Consider the following 17,115-nt stretch of genomic DNA (forward strand, 5'->3'; position numbering starts at 1 on the left):
AACTAGTATTCCATATGTAAACCACAACTTCTTTATCCATTCATCAGTTGATGGACATTTAGGCTCTTTCCATAATTTGGCTATTGTTGAAAGTGCTGCTATAAATATTGGGGTACAAGTGCCCCTAGGCATCAGCACTCCTGTTATCCCTTGGGTAAATTCCTAGCAGTGCTATTGCTGGGTAATAGGGTAGATCTGTTTTTAATTTTTTGAGGAACCTCCATGCTCTTTTCCAGAGTGGCTGTGCCAGTTTGCATTCCCACCAACAGTGCAAGAGGGTTCCTGTTTCTCCACACCCTCTCCACCATCTATAGTCTCCTGATTTGTTCATTTTAGCCACTCTAACTGGTATGAGGTGATATCTCAATGTGGTTTTGATTTGTATTTCCCTGATGAGGAGTGATGTTGAGCATCTTTTCATGTGCCTGTTGGCCATGTGGATGTCTTCTTTAGAGAAGTATCTATTCATGTCTTCTGCCCATTTCTTCACTGGATTATTTGCTTTTTGGGTATTGAGTTTGGTGAGTTCTTTATAGGTTCTGGATACTAGCCCTTTATCCGATATGTTATTTGCAAATATCTTTTCCCATTCCATCGGCTGCCTTTTAGTTTTGTTGATTGTTTCCTTTGCTGTGTAGAAGCTTATCTTCGTGAGGTCCCAATAGTTCATTTTTGCTTTTAATTCCCTTGTCTTTGGAGATGTGTCAAGTAAGAAATTGCTGGACAGCAACATGCAGAACAATGAAACTAGACCACTTTCTTACACCATTCACAAAAATAAACTCAAAATGGATGAAGGACTTATATGTGTGACAGGAAACAAAACCATTATTTTAAGTTTATTTATTTATTTATTTATTCATTTATTTATTTATTTTGAAAGAGAGAGAGAGAGAGAGAGAGAGACAGAGAGAGAGAGAGAGAGTGCATGGATGGGGGAGGGGCAAAGAGAGGAGAGAGACAATCCCAAGCAGGCTCCGTACTGTCAGTACAGAGCCTGACCCGGGGCTCTGTACTCATGAACCATGAAGTCATGATCTGAGCAGAAATCAAGAGTTGGATGCTTAACTGACTGAGCCACCCAGGTGCCCCCAAAAACCATCTTTAAAAAAGAAGATTTTAAAATGTAACACAAAGCTACAATAATCCAAACAGGGTACTAGCCTAAGGATAGATAAATAGATCAACAGAATAGAATCAAGAGTTCAGAAATAAACTCATGCATTGACGGCAAATTGCTTTTTGACAAGAATGCTGAGTTCATTCAATGGGGGAAAGAACAGTCTCTTAAAGACATGTGCTGGGATAACTGGATTTCCACATGCGAAAGAATAAAGTTGGATCCCTACCTCATACTCAATACAAAAATTAACAAAAAGTGGATCAATAACCTAAGTATAAGAGCTAAAATCATAAAACTCTTGGAAGAAAACACAGGGATAAACCTTCATGACCTTGGATATAGCTATGAGTTCTTCGATGTGATATTAAAAGCACCAGTAACAAAGGAAAAATTAAGTAAATAGACTTCATTTGAAAACTTTCGTGCAAAAAGGACACTAACTATTAAGAAAGTGAAAAGACAACTTAGAGAATGGGAGAAATATTTGGAAATAACATAAGGCATTTAATATCTAGAATCTATAAATAATTGCTATAACAGAACCAACAAAAAACAACCCAATTGAAAAATGGGCAAATAAATAACTTGAATATACATTGCTCCAAAGAAGATACATAAATGGCCAATAACACATGAAAAACGGTCAGCATCATTAATCATTAGGAAAATACAAATCAAAACTACAATGAAATACCATTTCATACCCACTAGAATGGCTGTAATAACAACAGTAAATGACAAGTGTTGATGAGGCTGTGGAAAAATTAAAACCCTCATACACTGCTGGTACGAATGGAAAGTGTTGCAGCCTCTATGGAAAAATAGTTTAGCAGTTCCTCAAAGCTAAACATAGAATTACCAGATGACCCCAGCAACTCACACCCAGATATATACCCAAAGGAATGGAAAACAAGGACTTGAATAGACACTTGTACACCAACATCCAATGCAGCATTATTCACAATAGCTAAAAGGTGGAATCAACCCAACGTATGAGGAGATAAACAAAATGTATACAGGAACAATGAAGATTTAGTCAAGTGTAAAAAGGAATGAAGTTCTGATACATGCTGCTACATGGGTGAACCCTGAAAATGACATGCTAAATGAAATAAGCGAGGTATGGAAGGACAAATACAGGATTCCACTTACATGAAATGTCAAAATAGGTAAATTCACAGAGACAGCGTAGATTAAGATTACTAAGGGCTGAGAGGGGGTAAGTTATTGCTTAACGGTTACAGAATTTCTGTTTGGGATATGATGAAAAACTTTGGAAATGGACAGCGGTGACGGTTGGACAACTTTGTGAATACACTTGATGCCACTTAATTGTACACTTAAGAATGGTTAAAATGGCAAATTTTGTTATACTTTACCACAACTTTAAAAAGAATTAATAACATACCCTAAACCATTAAGATGTACACTTTACATGGGTGAATTATAACTCAATAAAGCTGTCTTAAAAGAATTCTTTGTGTGTTTTGGATCCAAATCTTGTATCAGACATGTACGTTATAACTATGTCTCTGAGTATGCGGCTGGTCTTTTCATTCTCTTACCAGAGTCTTTCACAAACAAGCTTTTTCTGGTTTGGGCGCGGGCAGGGAGATGGGGAACAAGTGGGACGTCACGGAATCTGCTCCCTGGCCTGTTAAGCCCTCTGGAGACAGCGTCTGCTGGCCGAAGTTCAGGGACTGTTCTCTAAGGGACACTGGGAGACACGGGGACCACAGCTGCCCTACCTTTATCCCAGCATGATAGAGTGCCACCCACGGTGTGAAGAAGACCTTTTCTGTGTAGAGCTCGGGCGGCACAGCCTAGAAGCTCCTGGCTTTCTCATGAAGGGTCCTGGGAGTGACGACAGTAGCAAGCTCCTGAGTGGCTGCCACGGGTGGAGGACATCAACAAGGAAGGGAGCAGAATCTCCACAGGGGTTTTGTAGGGGACTGAGAGCAGTTTTTAATTAATTAGTTAATTGCTTATTCTGTCAGTGTGGCTGCCATTGTATCCGAGGCTGATGGCACCTGGAGCAACTCTGGTTAAGCCCTCCATCCACAATGAGCCCCAGGTAGCGCAAGGTTCCTCCCACAAGTGGGGAAGGCTATGCGTGGTAAGCGAGAGCTAGATTGTTCCCAGGGCAGTCTAGCTGCCCCCAGAGCCCCTGGACACCAGAGCTCCCCGCATTGCCCTGCCAGCTGAAAAATACCTCCTCTACTACGATTATTACAAGCTCTGTTAGAGAGAGTTCGGTAATGACGGAGATGCAAGCCCGCATGCTGATCGTCCACACGTTAGGATTGTTGCCATCATCAGCTCCAAGAAAGGGGTCTCATAAATACCCAATCTTACCTTATCCTTACAACCACACTGTGTGGAGGTATTACAACCTCTACTAGATGAGGTTCTACAACCTTTCTAGAGGAGATGGCTAACCAAGAGAGGTTATATCATGCTCTGGAAGTTGCCCAGCTGTGGCCTGTATTTCATTGCTTCTTAACTAGGATGCATCTTACAATCAGTGAGCACATTTGGTGCCAATCATTTCTTCATGATTTCATTGACTAGGGGCAAGTGACAGAACCAAGATGTGATCACAGGCTTCATGTGTTGCCATTACCATATTTCCCTACCAGGGCTTTGGTGGATAGGCCTCAGAAAATGTGAGTTGGGATACAGGTGGTGACAGAGAAGTGGAAAGAAAGAAAGAAAAATAAAGAAGTGAATAAAAGTTAGACTCCTTGGTTACTCCCAATTTTCTCTTTGTTTTTGTTTTGTAATCTCTAAAACCATGAATACTGGGCTCCTCCAGTGTTTTTAAAAAGCAATAAAGACATCTCAGCTTAGTGAAAATCCTAAAGAGTTGTTCCCCCCTCTCTCCGATGTGCTGGAGGTGTAAGAAAGTTCTATCCTAAGATAGGCTCCACTGTGTTTGAAAGTATGACTCACAAAGAATTCTCAAAGTACCGTTCACACATAAAATTCCACACTTTTTCTTCATCAAAGCCCAAAGTCACCAGTTCATAAATCCCCTGTGCTGGCCACCGGCTTTGCAAGCTGGTGCAACACTGAGGTCCCCGATCATTTTGCAGGAAACCACCCACCCTGGACACTGAGCACTTTCACCAAACACCATTAGGCAGGAGACTGTTCACTGGCTTGGTAAAGACTGTGATCGTCTCTTCTTGGCCCCGGGGATCCCAGGGAGGCCCAGGCATTGAATTATGACATCATCTTTGCTAATGACCGCTGTGGCTTTTAATAATAGTCCTCTTCTCTCTACAAGGCTAAGTGTTTCTCTTGGCTGATTGCCACCAACTTCTTTTGTATTTGAGGGAAAAATTATGACTGTTTAGCAACTGGTAATTTCAGGGATTAAAAAAATACTTCTAGAAGCTTCTTTTCATCCTGAAGCTAATGTGAAGGCAACTTCAGATTTACAAGTTTGTAAAGCAGAAATTCAGGCACGTTAGCTGTATGATGGCCTCCAAAATAGGATTAGCGCAAGATGATTCACTAGCACATAGCAGAGAAGTATTTGAATTTATATTTCTCTAAAAAATAAATAAAATTTGCTAATTGACACTCAAGACTCTTGATCTGTATGTCAAAAAGTCATATAATTCCCATAAGGTATACCAGGAATCCTGAGGTAAAAGTAGGGCTTGTACAACACGGAGGAGTTCACAGTGGGGCCCTTATTCATTTTTACCACGTTGAGAAATTATAGTCTCTGTGTGCCTGGTTAAATAAGAGTTATGCATTGTATTATCGAATTGTAACAAAGCCCTCAAAATAGAACAAGTGGCTTTTAAAAATGGCTGACTCTCTTCGTTATAGTTCAACCTCATACCCTTGTGGTATTCAGCCCACATGAGTAGGGACCTACAGTTACTACTCTTAAAATGTTTTTACTGTTACAGAGCCACTGCTCTGACCACTCCCTCAGCCAAGTGTACCTCCCAGCTCTGGCTTCTCTCAGGGCATCTCTGGACCTCACCAGGATCCAATGACCGAGGAGTTAATGTCTGGCAGAGTCGGTGGCCTCAAGACCCTATTCTAGAACTAAAGGCCTGGGACTGTTTTGATTGGTCAGTGCCTAGCTGTACCAGTGTTAATCTTTTAACTGTCACCCCCAACTTTACTTAGTTTACCATCTTCTCCGAATGATCTCTAGCCCAGCTACTGAACTCTGCCTATGGGCTCAGCATAGCCTAAGTTCTCAGGACAAAACTTTCTGACTTCAGAGAGAAGATGTCTGAATAGATCCCATCATCAAATGGCAGGGCTCAGGGGCAGCAAGCCCCTCAGGCTGTGCCCCTGACCCAGCCTCCTGCTGTTCAGAGATCCAAGCTTCCCAGTGCTCGGTGCCTTGTGACTTAGCTTCTCTGAGGGCAGGCCTCCCCAACCCACTTGGTGACCTGTCTGGTGCCTCTGGATCCAGAGCCTTGCTGGACACTTGACAATTTCTTCTCATTCATTCCACATGCATTTATGAGTTCCTACTTTGTGCCAGGACTACCACGTTAGACACTGGGGAGTTCGAAAGGAAAGAGGTGTTGGTTGCTGCCATCCTGAGTCTATTAGAGGAGTCACATGGATTAACATATAATGGAGATTCTGGGACTCTGCCCTGAGCAAGCCATGCCCTGATCTCTTTCACCTGTTGTGGGATTCAATGAAATAATGCCTGTAAAATGCTCAGCACAGGTCCCGGCACATAGGAGGTGTTCCGTGAGTGCTAGCTGTTGTTCCCTATTATCATTACTATTGTGTCCATGGGACAGGGTGCACACAAGACCTCACTGGCAGATGCTGGAGATAAGCCCTAAAGAGTGGTCAGGAGCTAGTCTGGCAGAAGGGGCTGGAGGAGTAGGGGCTGGAGTGATGCCACCACATCGAATGTAACTGCCCATCCACGGCTGTGCAAGGCTCCTGCCTTGGCTGCTCTGTGCATCCTCTCCATGCCCCGACGGGCACACTCTTTCTGCCGCCATGCACTGACTCACATCTGTACCCTGCCCGCTATGCTTTGACAGCTTCCCTCCTCCATTTCCCAATCCACAGTCCAGGGCCCCTCCTCCAGGAGGCTGTCCCTGACACCCCATTTCACACAGCTCTCCCCCTTCCCTCAGAGTCATTGTCATACAGTTTAGCAATGAAATGTATTTTTTGTTTGGTTTCTTCAGCATTAATTATAGGTAATAAACTCAGGGTGGTAAAAAGCAGACACTTCAAAGCAGCTCACGTGGGGCTACAGCACAGCAGTATCATCATCAGTAACAGCAGCAACCATTAGCTTTTATTGAGCACCAGCTGGGCTGTGTCAGGCACTGAGACAGGCACTTTCTACCTGTCATCTCCAATCATCACAGCAACCCTGGGTTAACAATCGTGTGATTAGTATCCCCATTTATGGACTAGGAGACTGAGGCCAGAGGGGTAAATTAATTTGCCCAAGGTCACAAAGTGAGTTGATGGAAGAAGCAGGAGCAGAACCCAGGTCCATATGTTTCCAGTATTCACACTCTTGAAGCAAGGCAAGTGCTCCTGAGAGTTAACAGGTTCAACAGGTTGTGGATCGAGCTGGCTTTTATTTCAGGGGAGATGAAATTATTCTGCTTCTCCAAATAGAGCCAGTGAACCTTAAGAGTTCAGCTACTGCTGAGTGGACCTCTGTGTCAGCACTGGGCCAGTCAGCCCGTCTGCAAGCAGGTGCGCTTGTACCCGTGCAATCATGTACTCAGCTCGTCACACACATGCAGCCGTGTTTCCTCTGACCAGTATAACTATGGAAGAAGGACAGCAGACACACGTGTAAAGGGATTCCGTTCCACCATCATTACATCACGCTTGAAGCGGACTGCATATGCCATAACCCACTTCCTCCGTCCGTTCACTGCAGCAGCTGGGACAGAGCTGTGTGCCACCAGCTCCCAAACCGTACAGTTGAAGCTGATTAGCTGCTAGAGGACTGGAAGGCGTTTCCTCCTCCTTTTGCATAGTACTTCATGACTCTATCCGTTTGGGATTTTTGTAAGTTAGGGTGACATGGACTGCTGTAGGTAGAAAGTGGGGTGACTGAGGTTGCCATTCTCTCACTGAATCCCAGGTTTGTGAAGGGACCCTGAGCACATTCCTGGGATGGATATTTGGGGATCTTAGAAACACAGGCATCAGGAAGTCGTCACAGACACAGACCTGAGAATGGCCTTCCCCCCAGACACACTTCTAGGATCGGTGCAAAATCACAGATCCAGAAACAGACTGTAAATTCCCGAAAGTGGAGGATATGCTGTTCATTATGCCCAGAGCTAACCTTAACCAAGTTTTGGGCTCCAAGACTGGGCTTTGGTGCTGTGTGTTGCAAATGTACGGAAAAGTTCCTGTTCCACTGAGAAATACAATCCCATTTTCCTTCCATGGCATAAGGGCCCCGACACAGAGGTGCTGTGCTCATGCAGCCAGTGTGGGGGAGTGGGAAGGGTGCTTCAGGCCAAGGGCCTACATCAGTTCCTCCACTTCCAGGCTGTGGGACTCTAGGGAACTTACTTCACCTCTCTGAGTCTGCTGCCTTCACTGGGTGACTGTATCAGTCAAATGAGAACAGGGATGTTGAGATTTCATTAATTCAAAAAAGTGTCAGAAAGGCTAAAAAAAAAAAAAAAAAAAAAAGACTGGGACTGTTGTTGTTTCAAATTCCTCTGGATTCAGGACTAGAAGCTACTTAGCAATTGCCCTGGATGGCATTTATTTCCTTTCTTGTCTCTTTTCCCTTCAAGGCAGTAAGTTCCTTGAGGGCAGGGATTAGGACTATATGAGCTGTGTGCCCTTTTGGTCCAGCATGCCTTGCATATTTCTACTGCTTTATTACTTCTGGAATGGTCTCAGATGGTTCATGGCATCTGGTCCTAGATTGGGCAGGTGTTATATCACCAGGTATAAAAGAGACTGAGGCTCTGACAGGTCAATGACATGCTGAGGGCACATGGCTAATACATGCTATTCAAAAGCATGTGAGAATAATGGCCATTTCAACTGTCTTGCCGTCAGAAGACTGGTTTTTGCAGAGTTGTTGGATAAGGACCAACATGCAAGGGAAATGGAAGAATCTGCTCCTGAAATACTTGGCAACTTTAGGATTTTGTCCTAACTGAACAAGGGGAGAGGGGTAGATAGTTGGAAGGCTTATGAATCATTCTCTTGGCAAAATTCTCTGTGGCAGTTGGAATGCCTCATGACCCTTTCTTCCCAAGAGACCATTATTTAAAATTTAAATAATATTGTTCTTGGCACACTGATGGCCCTCTTACTCAGCTGACCCTCAACAGAGTAGCAGCAGAGGAAGGTGATGGACAGGGGACCGGCTGAGGACAAGGGAGTACCGCTTCCTTCCTCCAACAATACAAGAGCTCTTTGACAGGCCCAGCCTGGGAGGATTGGGTCAAAAAGTGAACCATGACCAGGAAAAATCAAACAAACAGGCGCATTTGGGAGGGTCTCTGAATAGGCATTGTACACATATGCCTAGTGCGTGCGGATGAGTGGGTGGGGCAGCCAGTACTGCACGTGAACCTGCCCAAGGCAAGTTCATTCAACAGGGCAACTGTCCAGCAGGTCACTGTTAACCTGTTCGAGCCCTGAGGGCAACCAAATCCTCCTCCTCCTGGGCCTCAGCCTCAATTCTGCCCACTGATCAGATGAACCAGGAAGGAGGTCATTTGTCCTGGAGACGGATGACTGATGTGGCACAGAGGAGATCAGAGTAACCCGTCTCCTCTGTCATTAGGCAGCAGGAGTTCTAGGCCCAGAGTCATTCTGCACTGACTTTTAACAACTGTTTATATTTAACTGCATCTTTGGATTTTACAAAGCAGTTTTATTTCCTTTGCTGTGTTTAACAATCCCCCCAAACAAAAAGAATATCCCTATGACAGTGGTTCCAAACTGTGCTACCCCTTAGAACCACCTAGGGAGCTTTAAATGCCCAGATCACAACCCATACCCATCAAGTCAGAATTCTTGGGATGGACGCCTGGATGAGGAGTTTCTAAACAGCCACAGGCTGTCCCAAGGTACAGTAAAGACCAGTCCCCTATAAGGCAGGCTATGAAAGTGTTATGCTCATCTTGCAGATGGTAACGCTAAGGCTAAGACAATGAAATGATTTCCCTAAAATCGAAGCCCCAGCAATTTGCAGAAATGGGACTTGAACTTTGAATTCCATTTAAAATTGTTGGTTCATTAATTTTTTACATAATCATTCATTTAGCAAGTATGCTTTGAGGATCAGCCACATACTAGGCATCCGATATACAGTGAGGGACCAAATATATATGTCCTCTGCCTCCATGGGATTTCAGTTTAGTGATCTATTCATTCAAACCAGTGTCCTTTACACCATTTTATATTTTGGAATTAATTTGGAATTATGCAGACTAATCTAGTGCCTGGCAGGCTGGGGTGCTCAGCAAAATAACACTGGTGGTGTTTTCTGCTAGAGTTCAGGTACAGACTTGCCCATGAGAGGCCATGGAGAAGGGAGATCAGGCTTCGAAGTCACTGGCCCTGTATTCAAACTGTGGCTCTGTCCCCAACAGCTCTGTGATCCTGGACAGCTTTCTTAACCTCTCTGATCCTCAGTTTCCTCATCTATGGAATGAAGATAGCAATACCCATTTCCAAAGACTGCTGTGAGGACTAACGGATCCCCCTGCATGGTGTGCCCAGCTCGCTGAGGCACTCAGTAAACAGAGCTGTGTCCGGGTCCTTACTAGATGCTGAGCATGGCAAAGAATGCAAGACTTCATGGATATCATGCTCCTGAGAGGTACAGCAGCCTAGAGTGTCCTTAGAATTTCTCATCCAAGGGGCGCGTGGGTGCTCAGTTGGTTAAGCATCCAACTCTTGGTTTTGGCTCAGGTCATGATCTCATGGTTTGTAGGTTCAAGCCCCACATCGGGCTCTGCGCTGATGGCACGGAGCCTACTTGGGATTCTGTCTCCCTCTCTCTCTGCCCCTCCCCTGCTCGCTCTCTATCTATCTCTCTCTCAAAAATAAATAAATAAGCATTAAAAAAAAATTTCTCATCCTGTTTATTGTGCCCTCTCTTACCTCTATCCTCAGTCCAGTGTATTTATCTTCCTTGGTACTCACATTTGGGACACCATTTACCTGGGGGTTAAGAGTATGTCCCTGATAAATTTTAACTAGTAGTGACAACCTGATGGAAATCTAAAATTAATGAGAGAAAGTCAAAGGGGACTGGACTGAAAGTTAAAAGTTCAAGTACCAGGAATGCTTTCTGAACTGTATTTCCATTTTTAAATTAGATTTATATTAAAAGAAAGGGAAAGGAAATGTAGAACCGTAAGCCTGTGAGCTTATTCGTACCCAGTACTTTGCTTCTCTAATCGACATCGAACTGGTTCTTTCTTCCCTCATGAGACAGAATCTAACTTTTTCACCTCATTAATTTCAAAGTCTTCTAGAAGAGTTCTCATTTCATAAACATTATCAGCTCTGGGACCTATAAGTTTCGGTATAGGTTTGTATTTAATCAAACAGCTCTTTCCACTGATGATTTCCTGTAAGGGCACTGGGATTCCTGCACATGTAACACAGCTGTTCTGGAGTGACACTGTCTACTCTGAAGGAAAACTCGCAGGGTAACCTCCCCTCCAAATGTCCTGAAATAAACAACTCTGTGCCCAGGGCTATATTTAGTGACATTTAGCCACCAAGCTCTTCTAAGACCTACTTCATCCTGTGTTAAGTAAAATCAATATTCAAAGTCTCGTTTAGGGGCCCCTGGGTGGCTCAGTGGGTTAAGTGTCTGACTCTTGTTTCGGCTCTCACAGTTTCGTGAGTTCAAGTCCCACGTTGGGCTCTGTGCTGACAGTGCAGAGCCTGCTTGGGATTCCCTCTCTCTACCCCTCCCCTGCTCTCTCTCTTTCTCTCAAATTAAATAAACATTTAAAAAAATAAAATAAAATAAAGTCTCCTTTAAATGACTTACTAATAGCTTACTGATCATTGAATGATTGGGTCGTTACTAAATATCCTGGAAATTTTAATTTGCATTTACAGATGAATATTCAGTTTGTAAGTTAGTCTACTAAGGGCTAGGCTTGTGTAGCTGTTGAAAGAATCAGCACACTATTTCAATTTTATCCTTCTACAATACCCTCTGAAGTAAAGTATCTGCCCCAAATTATACGGTTAATAAGGTATAGAGCTAGAATACGAACCCAGGCCTGTGTGCCACTAAAGCTCATACTGGCAATCACTATTTTGCTCACACTGTTTTGCACTGCATTCTTTGCTGTGATTTTGCGCATTCTACAATGACCTCGGTCAGCCACATTAAAGACGAGGCTCAAGCAGTCTATGCAAGTGAGTGTTCCCAAGCTTTTACCTTTAATACCTTCTCTAGAGACAAAAGTAGGACACATGCAGCACCATTTCAGTGTTCTTTCTCCAAAGGTGCAGGGAATGACAAGGACTGGGAATAGAAATGAAATGCTCTCCCCAGGAGAGCAAAATAGAGCAGTGTTTGCCAGACTCAGACTCTGGCTGTGAAATCAATTTACTAGGGAAAAACTGACATTAAAAAAAATGTTTTTTTAACGTTTATTCATTTTTGAGAGATGGAGAGAGACAGAGCATGAGTAGGGGAGGGGCAGAGAGAGAGGTAGACAGAATCCAAAGCAGGCTCCAGGCTCTGATCTGTCAGCACAGAGCCCAACGCAGGGCTGAACCCATGGACCATGAGATCATGACCTGAGACGAAGTTGGACACTAAACCGACACCCAGGCGCCCTGGGAACAACCGACATTTTAAAAAATGATGGATTTGAATAGAAAATATAGGGTTGCATCAGTTTAGTGAGGGTGAGTACTGTTTGGCTCACTGTTTATTTAATTGCCTGTGTGAGTGGTGCACACAGGGTAGTGTGTATCTATGGGCGCTGGTTTGTGATGTAAAGTGCCTGTTTAACTGCAGGTGTGGCTGGAACAGTTGAGAAACAATGTAACACAGGATAGTGATTACCAGTGGTGGACTTAGACAGCTGCTTGAATCCCAGCTCTGACCCTTACAAGATACATGGCCTAGGTACATTACCTAAAAGTTTCAGGTTCCCCCCCTTTAAATCGGGGATGGTAACAGTACCTATTTCATAATGTGTCCTGTGCAACAGGGTGTCTGACGTTTAGTAAGGACTTACTAAACCAAATGCCAGCTATTGTTACGTTAAATACAGCGCTTTGGGTGATAAGCTGGTGGCAAGCAAGGGCAATGCTTTGCATCATGTCCCAGAATCATTTAAATTCCAGACATGTATATCCATCTGCTCCCTGGGCATCACGACCTACATGTCTCATAGGCATGTCAAATACCACATGCTCCAAACCAAACTCATCTTTCTTGCCAGAACTCCGTCCTGCACTCTCTCCTCAACAATGGAACTCCAGAGAAAGTCCATTAGCCCAGGGGAAACTCCAGAGGCATCCTGTATTCCTTACAACCCAACCCATATATGCAGTCATTGCTAAATTCAGATGGAGTTTTATCTCCTAAATGGTTCTAATTTTTCCTCTCTTGTCCAAATGCCTCATTCTCATCCTCTTGATCTCTTCAGTGTCTCCCTGGTCTCTAATAAACCGATAGTTCTTCAACAGCTGGACTCTGGTCTTCCCTACTCTCACCCAAGCTGTCATTGTCCTGTCCCTGGAATATACCTTTTAGAACTTCTGCCAGACATTTTCCAAAAACCAAATTAGATAATTTCACTTCCTAACCTAAAACATCTTTATTAAAGCCTACAAGGCTTTTCATAAGCTGTGTGTCATTTCTGACTTCATCTCTTGCCAGCCTCCATGGGTAGCCTTCAATACAGCAAACTAGATCATTCCTAGCAAACTGGGCATTTTCATGCCTCTGTGTGTGTATATGCTGGTTCCTCTGCAGAGAGCACCCTTCTATGTCTGTCTGCCAATCACAAAAGTGCACTGAAGGATGAAAGGTTGAAGGACTTACACTTATAATTAAGGACTCTGAGTCTCTAAGTTCACTGTATATCAGGAGTGCCTAGGTTGCTGGCTAGAAATTCAAATCCTAGGCCTGTACCATTAAATGCTGATTACAGAGAGTCTGGGCTTTTCTTTCACCTGCACAAGTTCTAATCCACAACACACAGATTCAGGAGGAAAGGTGTGGGTATTGTCCTTGGAAATTATCTCAATAGAGATCATTTAGGACAATTGCTTAATTAAGGAGGATGGCTGGGTGGATGCTGACTTATTAGTAAAGGTACATCTTTTTTTTTTTTTTTTTGAAGTTTATTTATTTATTCTGAGAGAGACAGAGTGAGAGGGGAGGGGCAGAGAGAGAGGGGGACCGAGAATCCCAAGCAGGTTCCATGCCACCAGCGGCAGAGCCTGATGCAGGGCACAAACTCACAAAACTGCGAGATCATGACTTGAGCCAAAACCAAGAGCCAGATGCTTAACCAACTGAGCCAGGCACCCCAGTAAAGATACAGCTTTTTAAATGAGCAGCAATGACAAGAAGGAAAAATACTGCTATTTAATATAATTCTTTATTAACGTTACCGCCTTAAAGTATGAAGACTGCATAGCACAAAAGCACAATGATAGTACTCATCATCATACACTGTCGTAGCAAGATCTCTCTTTGTCCTTAGTGGAAAATCCTAATGAGAGTCCTGGCACTGGGTAGGTTTATAATAGAAAGAGAACATCAGCTTCCATGCCTATGGAGAAGACCAAAGCCAAGTTGTTTCTATTCAGTTGAAACAAAGGGATTTCTCTGTTATAAAAAAAAAAAAAAAGGACAGAACAGAAGCTTCAAGTTAAGTATCTGGGCTTTTGGGACAATTAAACCTTGGTGAGAAACCAGGATCAGAGGCTGGCTTTTTATAAGGAACAAATCTCTGAAGTATTTTTATGGCTGAAAGTTAATGCAAACCAGATAACCCATGGCTTACAGATAAGGACCTTAGAATACTTTTCTCATTGCTGTCTCTGTTGAGATGTCCAGCATCTGGCCCACTCTTCTCACACAAACTAGTTGTCATTCATTCATTCATTCATTCAGCACATACTGTATGACATGCACAATTCTAGATACAGGTTTAAAGAGAGATGAAAAAGCCTGAATCTTATGTTCCAGTAGGGGAAATTAACACAGAAGACACAAGACAAAGTGATTTGTCACTCATTCAAACAAAGTTACAAAACAAGTCAACAACATTCATTTGACAAAAATTTGTTGAGTGCACAAGGCAGTGTGCTAGGCTGGGGATACAGCTGTGAAAAAGAGAAGCTCATGTGCCAGCAGGGAAGACAATAAATAAATGATTATCTAAGGAATCCTTTCATGATAAGAAATACTACAGAGCATGCGGAGAAAGAGGATCTCTTTTGCATTGTTGGTGAAAATGCAAGCTGGTGCAGTCACTCTGGAAAATAGTATGGAGATTCCTCAAAAAACTAAAAATAAAACTACCCTACAACCCAGCAATTGCCCTACTAGGCATTTATCCAAGGGATATAGGTGTGCTGTTTCGAAGGGACTCATGCATCCCCATGTTTATAGCAGCACTATCAACAATAGCAAAAGTATGGAAAGAGCCAAAATGTCCATCGACAGATGAATGGATAAAGATGATGTGGTATATATATACAATGGAGTATTACTCGGCAATAAAAAAGAATGAAATCTTGCCATTTGCAACTACGTGGATCGAACTGGAGGGTATTACACTAAGTGAAATTAGTCAGAGAAAGGCAAATATCATATGACTTCACTCATAGGAGGACTTTAAGACACAGAACAGATGAACACAAGGGAAGGGAAGCAAAAATAATATAAGAACAGGGAGGGGGACAAAACATAAGATACTCTTAAATATGGAGAACAAACAGAAGGTTGCTGGAGGGGTTTTGGGAGGGGGTATGGGCTAAATGGATAAGGGGCACTAAGGAATCTACTCCTGAAATCATTGTTGCACTATATGCTAACTAATTTGGATGTAAATTTAAAAATATAAAAAATAAAATTAAAAAAAAGAACACACACACACAGAACTACTACAGAGCAGATGCAGAGGATGCTATGACAGCAAGGGAGGAACCAGGATCCCTGATGTGGTTTCCTTTGGAGGGAGGAGGTGATCAGGAGAGCCATCCCTAAGGAAGCAACATTTAAGATGAGATATGAAAGATAAATAAAGAGTTAATCAGGCCATGCACCAAGGCAGAGTTGAGCAGAGAAAAGACAAACACACTAAGTGGAGAAGAAACAGCATGTTCAAAGACTCTGAAAGAGGAATGAACACAGGCCGAACCAAGATGGTGCAGCAGGTGGGTGACTTTGCTAAGGACTTGTTTTCAGCCACAGGGCAACGGGAGAACCCAGAAAGGTTTGAAAGAGAAGAGACATAATTCACTTTGCAGTTTTTTCGCAAATGATCGCTTTGGCTACAGTGAGAATTTTTGGAGGGGACTAAGAATGTGTTAATAACTTGGAAGATCCCTGCAATAATCTAGGTAAAATGTAATGGCAGGTTGGACTAGAATGGTGGGGTGCCGATGGAGAGAGCTGGAAGGATGAGATGTCTGGAGGAAAGAGATGCACAGTAGCTGGTAATGGACAAGATTTGGGGTTGAGTGAGAGGCAGGGGTCAAGGATAATTGCCAACAGAACTGAGTAGATGACTGTGACGGTGTCCCTGAAGTGGGATGCCAAAGAGTGAGGACCAGGATACTTAGGGGGAGGGGATGGAAGGAAAGGAGAACATCTCAAATTGCACTTTGTACCCCCTGAGTGTGATAGCCTGTGAGACAGCCACCTGTAGATGTCAAGTGGGCAACTGGGCATCTGTAAGTCTGGGTCGTAGAGAGAGGGCTAGAGAATGAACCTGAAGCAAACAGGTGGTAATTGAGACTCCATGGAGAGACTTTAGAATGCGGAAGAGCCTAGGCAGGAGCCTGAAGACACTTCAGCATGTGAAAGCTGGATAAAGGGGATAAAGTGCTAGAGGAAGGTGAGAAGGGACAGAAACTGAGAGGCAGAAGGGGAACGAGAAATTGGGTTGTCACAAGATGGCCAAAGAGGAGCATTTCTGGAAGGAAGGAGGGCGTCGTCAACACTGCTGAATTTCTCTGAAAGGTCAGGTAACATGAGGACTGAAAACTGTCTGCTGGATTCAGCAAAGAGGAGGTCCCCTGTAAGCCAGTGAAGGTCTGCTCCAGAAAGACTGGGGTAGTTGGAAGAGAGAGCAGGAGGCAAGAAAACAAACAGCAAACACACACAACTCTCCAAAAGTTTGGCTACCAAAGGCAAGTGGCTTAAGGTGGAGAGGCTTGAGCATGTTGAAATGCTGATGGGAGGAGTTGCTCAGGAAGGGAGAGGATGGGAGCCAGAGCCCAGGTGGAGGGACTGGTCCTGGACAGAGGAGGCCCCCTCAGCTGCTGGAACAGGAGGGAGAGAGGCACGGCCACGTGGAGGTGCAGTGCTCTTACATGCACCATGCAGAAATCATCTGCGGGGAGGGAGGGTTGGTGATGTCAGAGTGGAGAGGTTTCCAAAGAGAGGTTGTGGAGAGTGTGAGAGCAAGGTGATCAGAGAAACAATGACATCACTGGGCTCCATTCAGACTGATGATCGTAAATTTATGTATGTCCCCTTTCTTCTGTTGCACGTTTTCCTCTAACGTGGCTTGACCACCTGCCTCGGCCATGGAGAAAGTGAGCGCCGGGTTTATCCAGGGTTGTGACTTCTCTCAAAAGAGTGCAATGAAAGATAAAGGTGCACAAAATCTTGGGCACTGACAGGAGGGGCAGGAATGGCGGATCATGAACTCCAAGCAGGACTGGATTAGGTTGGTGGCCAGGAGTGATGACCAAGACACAGAGGTGCACAGGAGACAGGAGACTTGGGGAGTTCAGAGGGCTGGCCAACC

At 43.8% G+C, this 17,115-nt stretch overlaps 1 protein-coding gene across 6 annotated transcripts in view; it reads right to left on the reverse strand.

Moving 5' to 3' along the window:
• Positions 1-17,115, reverse strand: part of ME3 (malic enzyme 3) — a 184,531-nt gene that overhangs the window by 102,734 nt on the left and 64,682 nt on the right. The window contains exon 1 of one of the 6 annotated variants that reach the window (XM_060605421.3): positions 6,942-6,963. The exons of the other annotated variants lie outside the window; for them this stretch is intronic. The gene's annotated coding sequence lies outside the window, so the exon portion shown is untranslated. Of the gene's footprint in view, positions 1-6,941; positions 6,964-17,115 lie in introns of those variants that run through there. 6 annotated transcript variants of the gene reach the window in all.

This window comes from Panthera onca, chromosome D1 (genome assembly GCF_046562875.1).
Source record: "Panthera onca isolate mPanOnc1 chromosome D1, mPanOnc1 haplotype 2, whole genome shotgun sequence".
Classification (NCBI taxonomy): domain Eukaryota; kingdom Metazoa; phylum Chordata; class Mammalia; order Carnivora; family Felidae; genus Panthera; species Panthera onca.